Source organism: Saccostrea echinata, unplaced genomic scaffold (genome assembly GCF_033153115.1).
Source record: "Saccostrea echinata isolate AGI-Se365-2 ecotype Australia unplaced genomic scaffold, CSIRO_AGI_Sech_v1 ptg000033l, whole genome shotgun sequence".
Lineage (NCBI taxonomy): Eukaryota > Metazoa > Mollusca > Bivalvia > Ostreida > Ostreidae > Saccostrea > Saccostrea echinata.
The window spans coordinates 12,787,493-12,808,101 of record NW_026889782.1 but is presented as its reverse complement, the minus strand read 5'-3'; positions in this window follow the sequence as shown (position 1 = coordinate 12,808,101).

The window sequence follows — 20,609 nt, the reverse complement described above, 5'->3', positions numbered from 1 at the left end:
ATTCTCGTTTGCCGCGCCATGTCAAACCTAAGACCTAAGCATTATTCAAATGATCTAAATTGATTTGCTGAACAAGCCAAATGATGTTATGTATTATCCATAATTCCTTTATTTTTATTTAAACAAAGTTGATAACTAATGTAGAATGTTCAAGTTTAAGGACAGATGATACAAACTTTTATCAAATTTTTTTAGAAGAACCACTTTAGTCCTGATTACATGAGTAAAATGAACAAGTTTAACCTTATAGATTTTAATTTTTTTATTCAAAGTTTCACAAAAATGTGATTTTAATCGACAAAAAATATATATTAATAAGGAGATTTGCAGAAAGGTAGAATTTTGAACATCATAGAAAGTAAACAAATTCGTAATATTCTAGGAATTTATTACTTGCATCATTTACAATCAAAATAGGTTCAAAAATATATACCAATCCGGGTATCCATTTTTCTGTTTCTTCTGTCCTTAACCGACGATTGAGCAGACACAATGTCAATAGATTCTACTTTTTTTTTTTTTTTTTTTTTTTTTTTTTTTTTTTTTTTTTATAATTTTTGATATCAAAGCTTTGTATTTAAATTTTAGACTTTCGTCTGAGACAAAATGCAAAAAAATGTGTTAGGAACGCCTCACCACTACCTTATCAAGGCAGCCCTGTAGATTCCTGTATATGTTTCATTGAAATTCCTACAGATAATTTGAACATTAAAATCATTACATATTTTGAATATATTTTAGTAAAAGAAACTCACAGGAAGACAGCTTTGCTGAAGGAATCCGGTCACTTTACTGCTATCTGTATAGCATATATACCTATAACCTAAGGTAAATTGTTTAAACTACTTGTGTGTTACGTAATCTACGGTTATCTGGGCTGTTTAGCGGATAAAGTTGATAAGTGTCAGTGTCTAGATATCAAGCATCTGAAACATAATCATCTAGCGTGTTCATGTTTTTCTTTACCCTTAAGTCCCTGAAGCGTTCTACTTTCTCATTTTTCCGTTCGTTCACCGTTCGCTCAGCGTGCGTTCACCGTTCGTCTACCGTGCGTTCAGCCTGGGCTCTCCGATCACATTTTTGCGATCGGCTTTCACCAACCGCTTGTGTTCGCCGTTCACAAAGCGTTCAGCTTCGCTCACCGTTCGTTCACTTTATGTTTACTTTGCGTTCAGCGTTCACTTATCGTTCAGTCTTCATTGTCATTCAACACCGAAGTGAAAGGACTGATCTATTTAAGTAAAAAGAATGAAAATGCAAGGGTCTATAGGTCTAAGAAATTCAATAGCTTAAAAAATCATTATTTTATGAAGAAAAATTATTTTCAATATTTATTATTATTTCATTAAATTAATTGTTATGTTATTCAATAATTTAATCTACAAAATAAATATCGTTATAAGTATATCTACATGTACATGTACAACGATGCTGAAATATAAGATTGAAACAAGGCAGTATACAGGTCCTAAAGACGCTGCAACATTTCGTTGCTAAACTGTATGTCACAGACGACAATTCATTGAGAGAGAGATACTCAAATTCAACTGATTAACCACCGCCAGCATATTTACGAAATTATTCATTCCCAGCACATTTTTCAGTTGCTGTAGAAATACATGTAGTACTAAAAATTATAGATAACATTCTGGAAGTCTACAGTGTATTTGTTTGTTTCTTGTTTAACATTCCTCTCGAGAATTTTTCTCTCATATGGAGATGCACCACTTGCTGATAGACGGCTGCAAATTTTGACTAATACTAGGCAGTCGGGGCCATTTAGCAGTGAGGGATCTTTTTCATACCAGCACCTACTGCGAGTCAGGACCTCGGTTTATACGGTCTCATCCGAAGTACCGGTCATCACGTCCTGCAGTGGGATTTGAACTATACTTTGTGACGCACATTAATAGTTAAAAAATATCTTTTTTAATTGTAATATAATAATAAATAAACAAGCATTCTGAGAATGTTGCATTAGCAACACTAGTCCCCTACCGGCAAGCGTAATCTGGTTCCCGTTAAGAATTGAAAATGCCATAATTCCGTCAAAAATTAACGAAGCGGATCGAAATGCAAACATGATCTATAACTAATCAAGGTAAAGTCACATACTAAAAATCAGTTCAGTATCTTAAAGCGTTTTGAAGAAAATTGCGGAAAACCCTTAAACATTGAAAAGGCCGTAATTCCGTCAAAAATCAAGAAGCGAAAAGAAATGCAAACATGATCTGTAACTCATCAAGATACACTCACATACCAAAATCAGCTCAATACCTGCAAGGGTTTAGGAAAAAAGTGGGGAAAACTAAGTGGGACAGACTGACAGACAGAGGACAGACGGACGGACGGACGGACAGACTCAGAGGAAACCTATACCCCCTCCGGTTTTACCGGTAGGGGACTAACAAGCAAAGTTTTGACGGAAATTTAAGGGGATAAGCTTTTCTTCTTTTCATTTAATCATAGTTTATGGTCAGAGAGAAAACTGTAACTATATGTTTGTCCTTCGATATGATTTAGAGCTCCCCACCCTCTTTTTTTTAAATCAGCCACTTATGCAGTATTTGCAGTATAATTTAATGAACATTAAACAAGAAGTCAATGAATTTTATGATATAAATATCAGTCTCAAGACATACAAAGAAAGTTATTGGTCATTTGCAAAATTATTTTGTTAAACACATTCTTACACACAAGTACTCTGAAGTTAATATTAAAAAAATATGCTTGAGTTTCTGATTGACAATATCTATGTAGAACAGGTCTTCAAAAAATCTGTCGTAGTCTCCATGGGTACCACGTGCGTCCTCATATTAGCAGATTTATTTCCATGTATTTATATCCATATGAAGCAAAATTTATTCAAAAAACATCTTCATAAGAAGAAAAAAAAAAACATTTGCTGTAAACTTTTACTCGACATTATACAGTTATGGAATGGGTACTCGGGAAATAGCAAATTTATGGTTCCCCGAGGGAGGAAACTATTTCGCGAGGCGGCGAAGCCGCCGAGGGAAATAGTTTCCTGCCGAGGGGAACCATAAATTTGATATTTCCCGAGTACCCATTCCATAACTATTTTATTATACCGAAACAATCAAAGGAGATTTATTAACTATAGAGACTTAGACATTTTAAAACAATATAGAGGCATTTATATAAATAATCAAAAATGCGTGTGATTCCAATTTTGTTAAATATGTAATGCATCAATACGTAAAAAATTAAATTGTTTTAAAAAAATGATAATTTCACTAACATTTCGAAGGATTATCGTTGCCCTCTTTTTGCTTAGAAATTCCAGTATGATTTTGACATCGCATGTCGAAATGTTTTGACGTCATAGTTACATTGCTAATAACATTACGTCACGGACTCGAGATTCCTCGAACGCTCCGCCCACTGTTCATTTTAATTGGTTAAAATTAATAATAAATATTCATGAGGGAGTAGTCCCAGGGAGTAGCTCCGATTTTTCGGGGAGTAGTCCTCAGATGGGGGAAATAGTATCTTCTGGGGGAAATAGACAGTTTTATGGTATTAATTTTATATTGAGTAATAACAGTAGAGGTATAATAATTAGATATATAGATGACATCGACGTATTTTCAATTAATAATAGTCACTTTCATTCATATCTTGACTCGATATATCCCGGTGAGCTTGAAATAAAAGATACCACAGAGTCTGACACATTAGTTTCATATTTTGATATTTCACTAGAAAAAGACTTTAATGATAACCTAACAACAAAGCTTTATGAGAATCGTGATGACTTCATTTTTTCGATTCGTCAACTTCCCCTTCTTATGTAGCAATATACCCATATCACCTGTTTACGGGGTTTTTGTTTCCCATTTGATTCGATACGCAAGAGCAAGCTCTACGTATGAACAGTTTTTTTTTAAAACAAGCAAGCTATTGACAAACAGGTTGATGAAATAAGGATATCAATAGTTTCGTTTCAAGTCATCATTTCGCAAGACCTTGTCAGCAAATATAACCTTTCATTAAGTCAAATGCTGACTAACGTTTTCCATACTAATTGTTAGGCCATTATTTACAAAATGAATTGTCTACAGATATTTTCCCAGTCATCACAAGGAGCACACGGGGGTGTGACCGGTCGGCAAGGGATCCCACCTCTGATGTTTTCGAGGTTCGTTTTTGCTTTGAGCTTGAATACTTTTCGTTATTTTCATAAATTTCATGTACAAAATCGGATGCAGGCTTGTTTGATCAATTTACAATCAAGCAAACATTTATGAAGGCGGTAGACTTCATGCATCAGGCTCCTTACAATACAAGGTCATTGAAAATTGAGAATTGAGGTATATGGGTGCAAGATTTTTTTTGATAACAGTCATTCTACTATAAAAGGAACAATTCAGGGTATAAAACATGAAAAAAATCAAATATGAAAATGAACATCATAATTCTCTAAACGACATATCAGAGAACTTGAAAAAAAGAATTGTCCACAAATCTGGCACCGTTAACTCTTTACAACAATTTCAATATACCATTGATTTTAAAGTAATGTTACGGAAGTTCATGCTTGATCAGGTCTTCTTTTTTTTAAAATAAAGCTGAATTTTACCAATTTTTCGTTTTCTGATGTTCGGTATAGAACGCTTAAGTATGATTCATGATGTCTCGCATGAATCAAATATTAAGTTGAAATTTCGTGAAAAATATTGTTATGCATTCTGTGTGTGAAATTTAAAACAATATCGATACGGAAGTTAATTGATTTTCATCTACATGGTATGATTTTGTATGAAAGAATATCCATAGGATAAATAGGAAAAAAAAACTTTGTAACATGGGCATGGGCTTTTAAGGTCTCATCCGAAGGACCCGCAACTTTCACTTCAAAGTGCCGAGCGCTTGGTGAAGGATCAGTTCCTTCCTATTTTTTATCGACTTAGGTCAGTTGCGGCCGTGATTTCAACACACGACCTTCCGATCACGGAGCGAGCGCTATAGGGACTGAGCTACAAACAGCACAAACACAAAGAAGATAAGGATATTTTTATAATTATATACAGACCTTAATTAAAATAATTACGCCCCGAAAGCATTCCGAATCTTGCAATGACAAAATACAGTAAGTCACCTTTCGAAATAAAATTAAGCCGAAAATCTAGTTTTAAATTTATGTGGCCAAAAGTTGAAAGGTCAATGTTGAACTTCCTTCTTTCTCCCTCTGCATTTTTCTTCATTTCTTCCACCTCTTCTTTTTTTCATTAAGTAGGGGACACAGATTCTCTGAATTAGCTTGTTTGAATTTCAATCCAATATCTAATCAAAATCAAAAGTTACAAAGGAAATGGTTGATCTCGTGTGGTGACCCATATCAAGAAATTTAGGGTCATGAATCAAGCAACAGACAGGCATTGAGGTGATAACTTTTTTTTCATTGATACATTTAATTAAGGAATGTTTTATATATGCCTAGTCTGTGTGATTTACAAATCAATATCTCAACAAACCTAAAAACAATTCCTTAATTACATGTAATTGAATTCTGAAGTGAGTTTTATGACGACCTTTAAACGCGTCCTTCTTCATGTGTTGATACATGTAATATAAGCACTCCTTCCTAAAAATTAAAATGAAAGATTATAAAATCAAATGTCATTTTTCTCTATCCTATCTGCATCCCATGGTAAATGGCAGGTGGATTTTGCTTGGTACCTGCTCAAGTTCATATATTGAAGTTGTAGTTACATCCAACCACAGACAGCGCTCGGGGATTCACGGGAAACAATCCGTGGATGAATTTTCAATTAGGAAGGATAACACCTTTCTATAATCTTTATTGTTACATTAGTCACTTCAGTTTGTTAACATCTTGGATATCAAGCCTAGAATATCATTTATATAGTGCTTGTCACAAAAAATGTGCCATCATATTTTTTTTTTCGGTAGATATTTTTATTTTTAATCGTGCTATTCCATTGCCCAGGCGTTCCACAATAAACCGGCATTTCATCGTCAAACTTGAAAATGCTACAAAATTTGGAAATGTCAAAGTAGAAATTACGCAGGTGATGCGAATATGATACCTAGTCGGTAACTTTTGAGTTCCGAGTGTTATAGAATGTAGGGAAAAGCCAGAGATCTATGAAAATGTTCGAGAAATTTCGATAAAGAAGTCGAAACATTGATTCAGAAGAATTAAAATTTTGCTGCAGGTTTTTGAGATGAATGAGGGAAGTGGTCAGTATTCTTTATAAAGGACTTCATCACTATTGCAAAAAGGTTTTAAAAATCTGGCTTTCACATTATAATGCATTATAAGGTATTATCTTAGAAACCTGCATCAAAATTAAGAAATCTCAGGCAAAAAAAGAAATTATTTGACATCTTTTAAGATTGATTTTCAAACATGTTTAAACTGATAGGTATAAGTGCGTCGTTCAACTGTGTTGGTGGCGTTATGATAAACTGAAGTTCTTTACGAGGCAGTCATAAAAAGTGTTATAAACGAAAAAGTATAAAACATGTGACCTTGAAAGTTTAAACACAGGAATTGAAATTCTAACAATAATTTTTTTTTTCTGCTTTGTTTAAAACCTAGTATCTATTATATTTTGTAGTACTCAATAAAACAGGATAATTTCGTAAGTTTTGGCGCTTTGAGATCCCCCCCCCCCCCGATAACCAAACTGAAGACTTCTGCGTTTCATGCATATACAGTACCGACCAGACACAACCTAACAGAAAGCGAACCCAGAGCGCACCCCGGGTTCGCTCTCTGGGTTCGCTTCGGGTTCGCTTTGGGTCCGCTAGTGCTGACCCCGAGCGAACCCGGAGCGCACCCGTATCGAACCCGCAGCGAACCCAAAGCGGACCCAGAGCGAACGCTTAAAGCGAACCCCAAATTCAGTAGCGGTCCCAGAAAGCGAACGCGCGTTCGGTATTGCGTAACAGAGCTGTCAATCAGGATTATCGATTAACTCATCAGCGCTTCGACCAATCAACATGCTGAACAGGTCTGTCAATCAGGATAAGTGATAAAATGTGTTGACCATCAGTGCATCGACCAGTCAACATGCCAGTTTATAATCTAAACATGGTACAAGCAAAGCGTGTGAATATACAGTGTAAAAATATTATTAATATGATTTTTAAACATGATTTTACATTTATATACTCTAATTCTCCAGACAACATGCAATATTTACACATCTATTTTCATTATTTTTTATTTTTAAAATCTATTGATACATTATATATTTTTATTATCCAGGTAGCATATTACATGTATAGTTAAATATTTATTTTCTTTATATTTTTATAATCCATTAATATATAAATATACATTGCGTAAACTTATCAGACAATAAGTACTTTAATTTATAATAGAAAAAAAAGAAGATAATAATGGTTATAACATATACAGTATAAGAATATGTACGTGCTTTAATTTAATTATTTTTTATTAATTATTTCAATTTACATGCACGTTTTAATTAATCCAGATCAACTTTGAAATTATCGATCTTAATAATTGATCACAAAAAAATTAAATGTACATTGTACAGGATAAGTGTGCATTATGTCAGTACGTAAATTGGAGAAAGAAAATGTCATTTAGCTACTATGATATTTTTTTTAATTAATCTTTTACCAAAATTTGATAAATAGCTTGACTTAAATACATGTATATAGAGAAAGATTATTTTGTCAATTTTAAATATCCTACATGTAGACCTTACATTGTATGATTTTGAATTTTTGTATCTACTTGCAAGTCAGTCAAAAAAAAAAAAAAAAAAAAAAAAAAAAAAAAAAAAAACGCAAAAATGCTTATCACTTTCCTTCGCGTCGATATATATAATTATGCAGGTTTACATTTTCATGAACCTCTTACATGTACTACATGTAATTTTCGAAATACTTTATTATTTACTACATAAAAAATATACTAGACGGGTACATTTTGTACTTGTGCATGAAAAGTACACGTAATTCCAACATTAGTAAATTGAACTTGCAAAGATACCTTAATACATATATTTTTTCATTACATAGGTACCTGTATTTGAACTTTGTAATTGTCATAATTATTTAATTTCAACACTTTAATAATTGTAGTTTCAAAGTGAAGCCAAGGTCATCACGTATCGGTAATCATCCACCTGTTTCCAAAATATTGCGGGTATTAAGAGCAATTGTGGTGGGTTTTTTTTAAATTGACACTTGCTAGCTGGATGCATACTGTCTCCATGGTCACGGTATACCTGAGTATATACTCCCACCCCCCTACATTCGATGCCCCTTAAGTGACATGTACCTCGTCTGGGCACGTTATAAATGCGAAATTCAAGGGGGTGGGGGGGGGTGGGGGGGTGGGGGGGGTGGGGGGGGGCTCATCGAAATAAAACAATAAAAAAAAAACAAAAACAAAAAAAAAAAAACAACATCGGGCGTTATTATCTTAATTTCATCTACTTAATCATGCGAGTTTACAGTTATTGAATTCTTGTTTTGTTTGTTTTCTTTCTTGTATTTATTTATTTTTAAGCATTTAGAATTTTGTTTGTTAACATGCCGCTCCAGTATGTACATGTATGTAGTGGGGCGGGGGGGGGGGGGGGGGGGGTCATGAACCAGTAAGGAACACAAACTATTCAAGTGATCATTTACATGTATTTGAAAACAACTTTAAAAAATAACATATTCTTATCAGTGGACCAGTTATTACTTTTTGTTTGTTTGTTTTGGTTGTTTTTTTTTATTGTTGTTGTTTTTTTTATAAGTCTTCAGTTAAACTCGCCTTAGAAACAATGATTTATAGCATGGAAGTAAATTATAAATGATCTGTAAAACGAAACTCAAGTTACACTGTATGAGAATTTTTAGTGATTATCACAACCTACATATACATGTAATTGACGACAACCTAGCTTAAATATAAACTGCTAAATATGAAAACTTAGCATTTTACGTGTACAGTATGTCACAGCTATTTTATAGATAAGATCGTAATTCAGTTGTTTGTCTTTCAAACATTTAAATTACGATTTAGCAATTACAATTGGAAGTTCCAACTTATTCAAAAACGCATGAATAATATAAACAAATGAATTTGAAAGCTTTTTTTTATTAAGATACTCTTATCAATTTCACTCCATCCGGTACATCGAAAATAAATTCAACACCTTTTCTTTTTTTTTTTCTTTCAAGATATACTTAGCTTGTAAGTTAAGAAAATAAAAATGATAATTCTACGTCGAATGTACGGTGGAATTCTTGAAAAATTATCAACGTTCTCCATATTGTTGCTTACATGTACATGTTTCGATCGCCATAAAAACAGTGATGATCGATTTCACTACTATATTTGGAATATACAAGGGGCGGGGCTTACTGGCGGCAAGATTAAAGCGGGGCCCGCTTCACGCATGAGTGGGTAAACTGAACCCAGAAAGCGAACGCCGGGTTCGCTCTAGCGGACCCAGAGCTTACCCCGAGCGAACGCAGAGCGAACCCGAAGCGCACCCAGTGCGGTCCCAAATTTTCTGAAAGCGAATCCGCAGCGTACCCCGAGCGAACCCAGGAAGCGAACCCGGGGTGCGCTTTGGGTTCGCTCTGGTGTTAGGTTGTGTCCGGTCGGTACTGTACTGTATAATATAATTTTCTCATCACATATTATATTTTAAGCAAAAAGTCTATCGCTGTATTTTTATAATTTGCTTTGAAGTGCGAAAAAGGCATTTCCATATAAAATCCTATAAAGTAAAAGTAACTGTATTTTGAGATAGTCCCTAAAAAAGCCTGGATGATAGATTCTCCTGAAACCCTGCCTGTAGACTGAAGTTAAAATAAAAACCAAGTCGGCTCCTTTAAGCTAGGTACAGTAATAAACTGCCAGATTATGGACATTCTTACACTATTAACAACAGGGAGGTAATCGAAAAAAAACATAACCTAATTATACCTAAAAAAAAAATGTTATCAAAAATTGCTTCCTCTATTCATGCGATTTTTGCACAAAAATTAATCATATTTGGCAACTATTTGTCAATAATAATTCTTGCAAGAGGCAAAGAATACCTTTGCAAATAATTTTTTCGTGCCTGCTATTATTTTAATAAGTGCTTTTTTGATATTTTTTTCTAGATTGAGAGGCAATATGAAAACCATCTATCCTTCTGTATTCAATAATACAGAAGTGAAAAAAGAATTAGATAGAGTACATGATCAGTACGTACTGGTCCCTGCTGACAAAGCAGGTAACAACATTGTCTTTGTTTGTAAGGCTCATTATATTAAATGTATTTTAGAGGAACTTGGATTTAATTCTACAAGTGGTAATCCAACTTATACTCATAGTTCCCTTTCTAAGGATGAAATTCTTCAAAATCAGTTTTGAATATTTTTAATATTCCGAACAACCAAAATGAATTTGAATTACCATATTTATATTGGATTCCGAAACTCCATAAAAATCCTTACAAACAAAGATACATAGCGGGTTTCCAGTAAATGTTCAACCAAGCCTCTATCTTTACTCCTCACTAAGATATTAACAGTGGTGAAGGAGAAACTTCAAGAGTACTGTGCAACAATATATTCGAGAAGTGGTGTAAATCAGATGTGGATACTTAAAAATTCCAAGGAACTTTTGGAAAATTTGAAATCACAAGATTTTACCAAAATCAACAGCTTAAAAACTTACGACTTTTCAACTTTGTACACAACCATTCCCCACGATAAATTAAAGTCCAGGCTTTTTGATATCATTGACAGCTGCTTTTTCAATAAAAATGGAACTTGTAAATATACGTACCTTGTCATTGGTCATTTGCAAAATTATTTTGTTAAAAAACATTCTGATTGTTCACACAAGTACTCTGAAGTTGACATTAAAAAGATGCCTGAGTTTCTGGTTGACAATATCTATGTGGTTTTTCGGAGACCAGGTCTTCCAACAATCTATTGGAATTCCCATGGGTACCAATTGCGCCCCGTTATTAGCAGACCTTTTTTGTATTCATATGAAGCAGAATTTGTCCAAAATCTTGTACGTGAAAAGAAGAAAGCACTTGCTGTGGCCTTCAACTCGACATTTAGATATATCGACGATGTATTGTCAATTAACAATGGCTATTTCCATTCTTATGTCGATACGATATATCCTGGTGAACTTGAGATAAAAGATACCACAGAGTCTGACACATCTGTTTCATATTTGGATATTTTACTTGAAAAAGACGTTAATGGTAATCTAACAACCAAGCTTTATGATAAACGTGATGACTTTAACTTTTCAATCGTCAACTTCCCTTACTTATGCAGCAATATACCTTCATCACCTGCATACGGGGTATATATATCTCAGTTGATTCGATACGCAAGAGCATGCTCTACGTATGTACAATTTCTAAAACGAGGTAAATTACTGACAAATAAGTTGATGAAACAAGAATATCAGCTGTCTCGTTTAAAGTCATCATTTCGTAAGTTCTATGGTCGATACAATGACCTTGTCAGCAAATACAATTTATCACTGAGTCAAATGCTGACTGACGTTTATCACACTAATTGTTAGGCCATTATTTACACACTGAATTGTCGACGGATTTTTCCGTTATTTCCCGATCATGACAAGGAGCACACGGCGGGTGTGACCGGTCGGCAGGGGATGCTCACTCCTCCATGGCACCTGATCCCACCTCTGATGTTTGGAGGTCCGTGTTTGCTCTGCTCCTATTTTGTATTGATTAATGGACTTTTGAGCTTGAATACTATTCGTTATCTCCATATATTTCTTCTTAAAATTTCAAGTCGCAATGATTGAAATCTTTGCTTTCTATAATCCCACAATACTTGTATTTATCCTACCCGGGCATTGTCATACACTAAGGGGCATTACAAGTTGCATTTACTTTGCTTTTAAAATCCTTCGTTAAAGATGAAGATCTGTGTTCAAGCTGAACACAACCTGTGAAAGGAAGAGATTTATCCTTGTCCGCCATATCTTTCTTGGTTATTCTTTATTTCATAAACCCCTGTATAAGCCTCTTACTTCCTCACTGTTTGAAGTATTTTGGTGTACAAATCTCATCTGCGGACGTGCATCTTACATTAACATATTACTTGGTCGTGATATATTTCATTGGTCGTGATAAAATTTTCAAATTCAAATGTATGCAACTATACCACGTCAATGCATTGCAAACAAATACAAAATGCACGTAAACAACGAAATAAATTGCAATCACTAAAACAATGAAAGCCTACTGTAACGATTTTGATGTAACGATTTTTGACTGTATATTATCATATGGTGTGTTTATCTATTTGTGATCTTAATTTTGTAATAGTGTTGGATTTATGCAAAAATGAAGTAACAGAACTTGCCAGAAAATATATATTTTAACTTTTATTTAAATTTGTTATTCAAAACCTAGATCCACCCCTTAGTTCTCCCTTACCGGTACATACTTATATATATACCTAAGGGCATTGGTCAGGTGTTTTGAAGTGGACATTGTTATTTTGGTTTTTATAGGTCACTGATTTGAAAGGTCTGATTCTATTGGGTTTATTGACTGGGTTGGAGTTTTCCCGCTTTATTATGACCATTCTTTGCTCAGTGGGTGATCAGACCAGACCATATATATTCACAAAAGACATTTTGACTTAGACAGATTTCCATCTCTGGTAAGTTACTAATATTAATTTCATATTTTAAATGTTCATCCTGTAGTATGCAAAAGCCATTTAATTTTCATTTGCACTTACTTAAGTGAATGAATGAATTTGAGAGAAAGTTTTTTTTAATGATGTATATTTATCATTGATTTCAAGATCAATATTAAGTATTTGACAGAAGTAATTTGATGATAATCAGATTATATGTTTTTATGATGATCAAAGATATATTTGATGATATTGTTCAAAGTGAGCAATTGATATATTTTTATAAGATAGTATTTTTAAATATCATTGTATTAAATTACAGATCACCAAGTCAAGTTCTGTTACTTTATTTTTGCACAGTTCCAACACTATTACAATTTATACCGACCGGAAGATTCATCCATAATTATTATATGTTTAAGATGTATTTAAATTTGTTGTACATCATTGTTTTACATTAATTATAAGTCATTCCATATTTGTACTTTCGTTTCCCATTACTTCCGGTCACGGGAAATTATGTAGAGTTTTTACCTGAAATGTGTCGTGATTGTGGGATGTGCAACGTCACGTTTGGTTATGCTACGTCACATTAGCGTTAAGGTTTAGTTTTGTAGTCAGTTGAAGTTGTGGGATTCTAGTGAACAGATGTGGAAATTTTACAGTTACGAATTAGATATAAGCACAGCCCCGATCCAAAAATTAGACCATGTTTTGTGATCTTCAGAAACATCTTTCATTATGTAATTGCATTTTTCGGATCAGAGGTTGTGCTCTATATGAAATATTGAAAAAAATACCTCAACTTTTGGTTATTTCTAAGGGAATTAACAGGATAAGGGAAAATGACGCATTTTATGACGTCATAATGCATTGGCAAGAGAGAAAATTACGTCATGTTCAATACTTACACGGTCTTCAAGGGTCCAAGTTACAAATACTGCATTTTCAACCAAAACAGAGCAGTTTCGATTTTTCATAAATTCTCAGGGCCAAAAAAGGCCCTAAGTGGCTCTTGCTCTTTATGTCATTTATTTATTTTTATTATTGTAACCGGTTCTTGTAGAAATTAAAAAATGACTGCAAGATGGTATATAGGGTTGGATTCTTAGTATTTATTCCGTGGAGATATATAGTTGATTTCAAGATGAATTAAATGTTTTAAATCAACCCTAAAATAACAATAACAACATATAAATACATAGACAACATATAAACAAGCACATTCACTTTACATCACAAAACGATCACAATTTAAACACATAAAACATTCATTTAGGCCATTACTTTACACTTTATACAGACGCATTCAAAGGGCGATAACTCTTTGAAACTCTTACTGAATTAATGATGTAAATTATATTTCTCTATACTGAAATATTTACAATACTTTAAAAATATGAGTTTAACATACCAGTGTATGGAACTGAGTGTTTTATCTCTTGATCAGGATGACTTTAAAGAGTTATTACATGATGACCTAATGGATCAATAAATTATAAAATCATAATAATTCAAACCCAGATCTTAATCCAAAGATCTACATGAATTAGATTAAAACATATAACTTGCTCTTACTTTACAATATCAATCTTAACTTTAATAACTTTAGAACTTTCACTCTGGCACATTCATACTCATTTAGCAAGTTTATATTAAAATACTTTATTTTCATTCATTATCTTTAATTTTAGTTTATAATCATTAGATGTGTTTATAAAAGGTTTACTTACAGTTTATGGGTGTTTAATATACTCCAAAATATCAAATATTAAATTTTAAGCAATCACAAATCTCTAGCTACACCCTTCTCAGACAGTATCTTTGAATGGAATAATAAAACAAAGGTTTCCCGCCTGAATGGACAACTTTGACCAAACAATACCAACTGACCAATAAAATGTAGGAAAACAGACAATACCCTTATTTATAAATGGACTAATCCTTATATCTACCTTAACCCATAGTCTTTGGGTTAAACCATTATTTAAATAGGGATGTTTATGATTTAAACATATAAATAAATAATATATTAGTAATGCAGGCGCAGCGCTTGTATAGATGTATGGATGAATGAATGAATGATATTCCTGAAATAAAATATATAGCATTAATTAAAAGAAAATAAAACTAAGTACAACTACCACAAACTCCCCCCAGCTGAGAAATGACGTCCCTGTCATTTACTATTCAGCAAAGCATAAAATGTAGTTGTATTTAATCTTTATTAACGAAACTGATGATGCTCTTCAATAAAAGTGTTCTATCTTCTGGAACATCTGTCATAAAATACATCTGTCTGAGCATATCTAATTCTCTGTGTTTGGTATCACTACTGTCTTTGATCTGGTAAACTTTATAATCTTCAAGATGTTTCGGTGGTTTACGTTGCCTTGCAGATTTTCTTACCGACCTTTGTGCTTCATCTCCTGACCCTAAGCCACCACCATCTTCTGACTGGGGTGCAGGGATTTCCCGGGTTTCCCTCACTGGCTCTGGTCTGGCTTCTTCTCTATCTTCTGTTCTGTCAGCTCTATCTTCAGCTCTCTCTTCCCTAATACTTCGTTCAGTATCTTCTAGAGCATTATCCTTCCTTGGTACCGGTACCTGCAAATAATATTCATCCTCAGAATCACTAAGATCTGCATTCTCCTCTACTTCTGTAACAGTTTCCTTGTTGTGTTCTTCCTTCTCCTGTGTTGGTTGTGTTCTCTTTAATCTTGGTTTGGGCTTTGGCTTTTCTGGAACGATCTGCTGTTGGTCTGGGTCAATGCATCCTATTGGCAACAGAAGATTTCGATGTAGTGTTCTTGTTCTTCCAAGGCCATCTTCTCTTTGTACTTTATATACTGGTACGTCAGGGTTTGGTTGTTTGATGATTATGTATGCCTCTTCCTCCCATTTATCCGCAATTTTATGTTTACCGTCAAAGGCTACAATTTTCACTAAAACTCTATCACCTACTTGTAAATTAACACCTCTTACCTTCTGATCGTAATACCTACCTTGTTTTATTCTTGCTTTTTCTGCTGCTCTTAGTGCTAACTCATATGCGGACTTCATTCTTGTTCTTAGATCTTCTACATATTTTGTCATTGTTTTCTTCTCTGTGTTGTTGATTCCGAAATCTAGATCGATAGGTAACCTCGGTTCTCTCCCAATCATTAGCAGGTATGGTGATTGCCCTGTATTCTCGTGCCTAGTGCTGTTATAAGCATGTACCAATGGTGGGATGTAAGCTTTCCAATTGGACTTCTGTGATGGGTTGAGTGTTCCGAGCATGTCCATAAGTGTTCTATTAAACCTTTCACACATGCCATTGCCCATGGGATGATAAGGGTTTGTTCTTGATTTCTTCATCCCTGTAATATTGCACAGTTCTTTTATGATGTTACCGTCAAAGTTGGCTCCTTGGTCACTGTGTATTCTAGTTGGAAAGCCGTACTTGGTCATAAAATTTGTATAGAGGGCCTCAGCTGTTGTTCTTGCTGTCTGATTCTTTGTTGGGATGGCCTGGGCAAATCTTGTGAAATGGTCAGTTATTATCAGGATATGATGGTAACCTCCTTTAGATGGCTCCAAAGTCAAGAAGTCCATGCACACTAATTCGAGTGGATATGATGTTCTTATTGGCATTAGTGGTGCACGTTGATTGGTTGGTACTTTTCTTCTTAAACATCTTGGACATCCTTTCACCCAGTTGTCAATGTCATTGTTCATGCCATTCCAGTAGAAACGGTCCTTTACTAAAGAAATCAATCGGTCTCGTCCTGGGTGTCCAAAGTCATTATGCAGGCTTTTCAAAATGACTGGTACTACGTCTTTTGGGACTACCAACTGTTTCCTCTCTTTGTCATCTATCTTTGTTTTCCTGAATAAAATACCATCAACTAGGTCAAGGGAATAGAAGTTTCTTATGAGAGCCAATGAATGGTGGGATGGTGGTAGATCTTCCATTCTTGGTTTCTTCCCTGACTTTACATGATGGATCCAATTTCTGAGAACAGCATCCTCTTTCTGTGCTTCTATCCAATTGACCTGTTTAAACTGACATGGGGGTTGTGTGTTCAACTGGTTTACAATTTCTGAATCAAAAGATAAATTTTCTACATTTGGAATATCTAACTGAATTGAATTACAAACAGCCTTAAAACAATCATCTGAAATATAACAAGATTCAGTTGTCTGTCCTGTTAGTCTAGAGAGTCCGTCAGCATCTGAGTTTTTTTTTTACCTGGTCGATATTGAATTTCTAAGTCAAAATTGGCAAGAGCTGCCAACCACCTATGTCCTGTCGAATCTAATTTAGCTGTTGTGAGGACATAAGTGAGTGGGTTATTGTCCGTCAGTACTCTGGTCTTACTCCCCAGCAGATAATCTTTGAATTTGTCACACACTGCCCACCTCAGTGCTAAGTATTCTAACTTATGGGCAGGATAGTTCTTTTCTGCTTTTGTCAGCCCTCGACTTGCATAACTGATAACTCTTTTCTGTTTGTTCTGTTCTTGATAGAGTACTGCCCCTAGTCCTTGATGGCTCGCATCTGTGTGGAGTTCAAATGGGATGTTGTAATCTGCATAACCTAAAACTGGGGGTGATACTAAGGCGTCTTTCAGATGTTGAAATGCTTGCTGCTCTTCAATGCCCCATTTCCATTTCTTTGTTGAACTCTTTTTAGCTGCCTTCTTGCTCTCTGTTGGAATTGGCATTAATTGGCATAGTGGTTTGGAAATTTTGCTGAAATTCTTAATAAATTTGCGGTAGTATCCTACGAATCCCAGGAACTTCCTAACCTCTTCTGGTTTTGTAGGGGTAGACCAGTTGATGACTTTACTGGTTTTGTCCGGGTCCGTCTCAATACCTTTGTTGGAAACTATGTGTCCTACATACTTGACTCTTTGCTGGAAAAATGTACACTTCTTCTGGGATAATTCCAGTCCTGCATTTCTCAGCTTATCAAAAACTTGTTGAAGTCGTTGTAAATGTTCTTCGAAGGTCCTAGAAAAGATGATAATATCGTCCAGAAATATAAAGCAGATGTTCAGATGTAACTCACCTAGGCAGTCTTCCATTAGGCGTTGATATGTGGCCGGGCTGTTGGATAAGCCAAACGGCATGCGGTTGTATTTGTAGAATCCTAATGGGCCTACGGTAAATGCAGTCCTTTCCTTATGCTTTTCCTCTATTTCAATTTGATGGTATCCTGATTTAACATCTAAAACGGTGAAGTATGAATTCCCAGATAAGCTGTCTAAAATGTCTTCAATTCGTGGTAAGGCATAAGCATCTTTTTTGGTCTTGTTGTTCAACTGTCTATAGTCCACGCACATTCTTAATTCTCCATTCTTCTTCCTTACTAAGACAACATTACTAGAAAATGGTGATTTGGATCTTCTTATCACTCCTGCTTCTAATAGCTGTTGTAGATGGTCTCTAACTTCTTTATACATTGATGGTGGTATTCGTCTATGTCTCTGTTTGAATGGCGTTGGATCTGTCAACTCAATTCTGTGTTTAACTGTTGTCACATGTCCGATATCCGTGTCTCCCTTTGAGAACATATCTTTGTTTCTCAGAATCATTTCTTGAACTGCTAAGTATTCATCTCTGCTTAAATTCTCCCTTGATATGTTAAATGAATCCTGTTCTGTGATTGTCTTAGAATTGGTTGCAGCAGACTCTTCAGGCATTTCCTCCATGGTGACTGGTTGAATCTCTGCAATAAGAGCTCTGGGTGGAACCTTTACTGTTCTAGTAGTAACATTGCTAACTGTAACTAGTACTGGTTCCCGTACTTGATAGTTGTAGTTTATAAGGTTTGGGATGATGTCTAAATCCTTTGGAATAGATGACTTGACTGTTGGTTGTATGAGAGCTATCGTCTGTTGATAAGGGATCATTCTGTCGACGAAACCTTGGATTTGTACTTCTCCATTTGGTGGAATAATAATAGGTTCTCTTTCTGCTCACTTGATCAATCCTAATCTGTAATTGTTCTTTATCAACTCACGTTCACGTAATGATAAACATCGAAATGTCAAATACCAGGGTGTATGTAGATTAGCCTTTTGTAAGAATCTATCTCCATAATTGTCCTTGGTATCTTCCATCATGACTCTCAATACATTAGTTCCTAAGAGTATGGGTACAGTCCTGTGGTAGTTTGTATCATCAACAACCAGGAATAAGCATCTATGTTGTTTACTATCTCCTATACCTTTTGATGAAATATCTAACTCTACAGATCCTTTGTATGGCAAACTACTACCATCAGCACACTGTAGTTGGAATGCTTCTTTAATATCTTGCATTTCGATGTCCTTCAGATGTTGTTGGTAAAATGACTGACAAATAGTTGATACTGTAGATCCTGTATCTAATAATGCATTTGTTGTTAATCCATTTATGTTCACTTCAACTTCTGTTGGTTCTCCAATAATCCCTGTTGATTGACGCTGTGTATGATTTCGACCTAACGTTCGCGTCTCGATGCAGGCCGAGATGGGTTTAACCCTCTCCTGTGATCTAGACGAACTCTACAACCATACTTCACATGACCTACTTGTCCACATCCATAACAAACTACATCACCATCATCTCTACTTCTGTATGAGGAATGTCCTTGATTTTGTCTGTAATCTCTAAATTGTTGTTGACCTCTTCCTTGACCTTGAAATTTTTCATTCATAAAAGGTTTCTGTGGTCTTTCTGCTTGGTATTTCTGACGCACTTCATTGATATCTTCCTTCATCTGGGACATTTTAGTATCCATTTTCTGTATCATAGCTTTCAGTTCGTCCATCTGTGGATTACTGGCTATAGTTTGGATTGTTGTTTTCTTGATGTCCTTTTTTCTTAGTTTGTCTTGTTCCACTTTCCTTATTGCTCGTCTTAATTCATCAAAATCTGTTGACTCCTTGAAGATATGACCAGTAATGTCCTTCAAGTTTTCAGATAAACCATTCCAGAACATGTTTCGCAGCATCTGATCTGTGTTGGTTGGAATGATTTTATCATTCTGGATGACTTTATTTAGGAGATCTTCTAATCGACAACTCCACTCTGACACATCTTCATTATCTCTTTGAGCTGCACTGTAGAACTGAGAAAGCAGGTTTTCATTGTCATCTACAGTTCCATAAACACTTTCAAATCTGTGCATTATTTCCTCTAATGATGCATCAGGTCCAAGTCTCATAAGCACTCTGGCTGCATTTCCACGCAATGACCTCCTCATGCTCTGCAGAAGTATGGCTGGTTTTACATCACTCTTCTTTAAACACTCTACTTCGTACCGCCATAAATCATATGAGGTGTCACTTTTCTTATCTCCAGAGAAGGCTGGGAGTTTTGGAAGATGAGATGAAATGGTCGCAAATTCCGGTGAACTATTGCTTGCACCTGAAGTTGTGTCTCCTTGAGATAATCTTGGTGCTGTCCAGTGTGTATAACTTGTCATCCAAACTTTTAGTTCCTTGGCAGACTTTGCCTTAGGTTTTACTCCTAACTCCTTGAAAGCTTTTGCTAGTTGTTGAAGTTCCTCAGAAGACATATCTTCTGTTGTTTCTGGATCTACACTCATGATGATGATTGAGTTGTGAGATTATCTCTAATTTCTGAGTACTTCACTTAACTAAATGTATACTTACTATCTATATTACACTAGTACTATATTACTGTCTATTGCTAGCTAACTACTCCTAATCTAATCTTAAGTTAATTGAACTACATGCTGATCATCAATATTTCAAATAATTTCTGAAATGAAGAGATAATGAGAGGCTGAAAAAAAAAACTGATTAAATTTTTAATTCCCTGAAAAAAAATAATAATTAACAGATTCTGAAATATATACTACTACCAGCAGTTTATAAACTATTTTTCAAATGCTATTTAAGAAGACAAAATTATACTGAATAAATGAACTAAATAACTTAAATAAACTT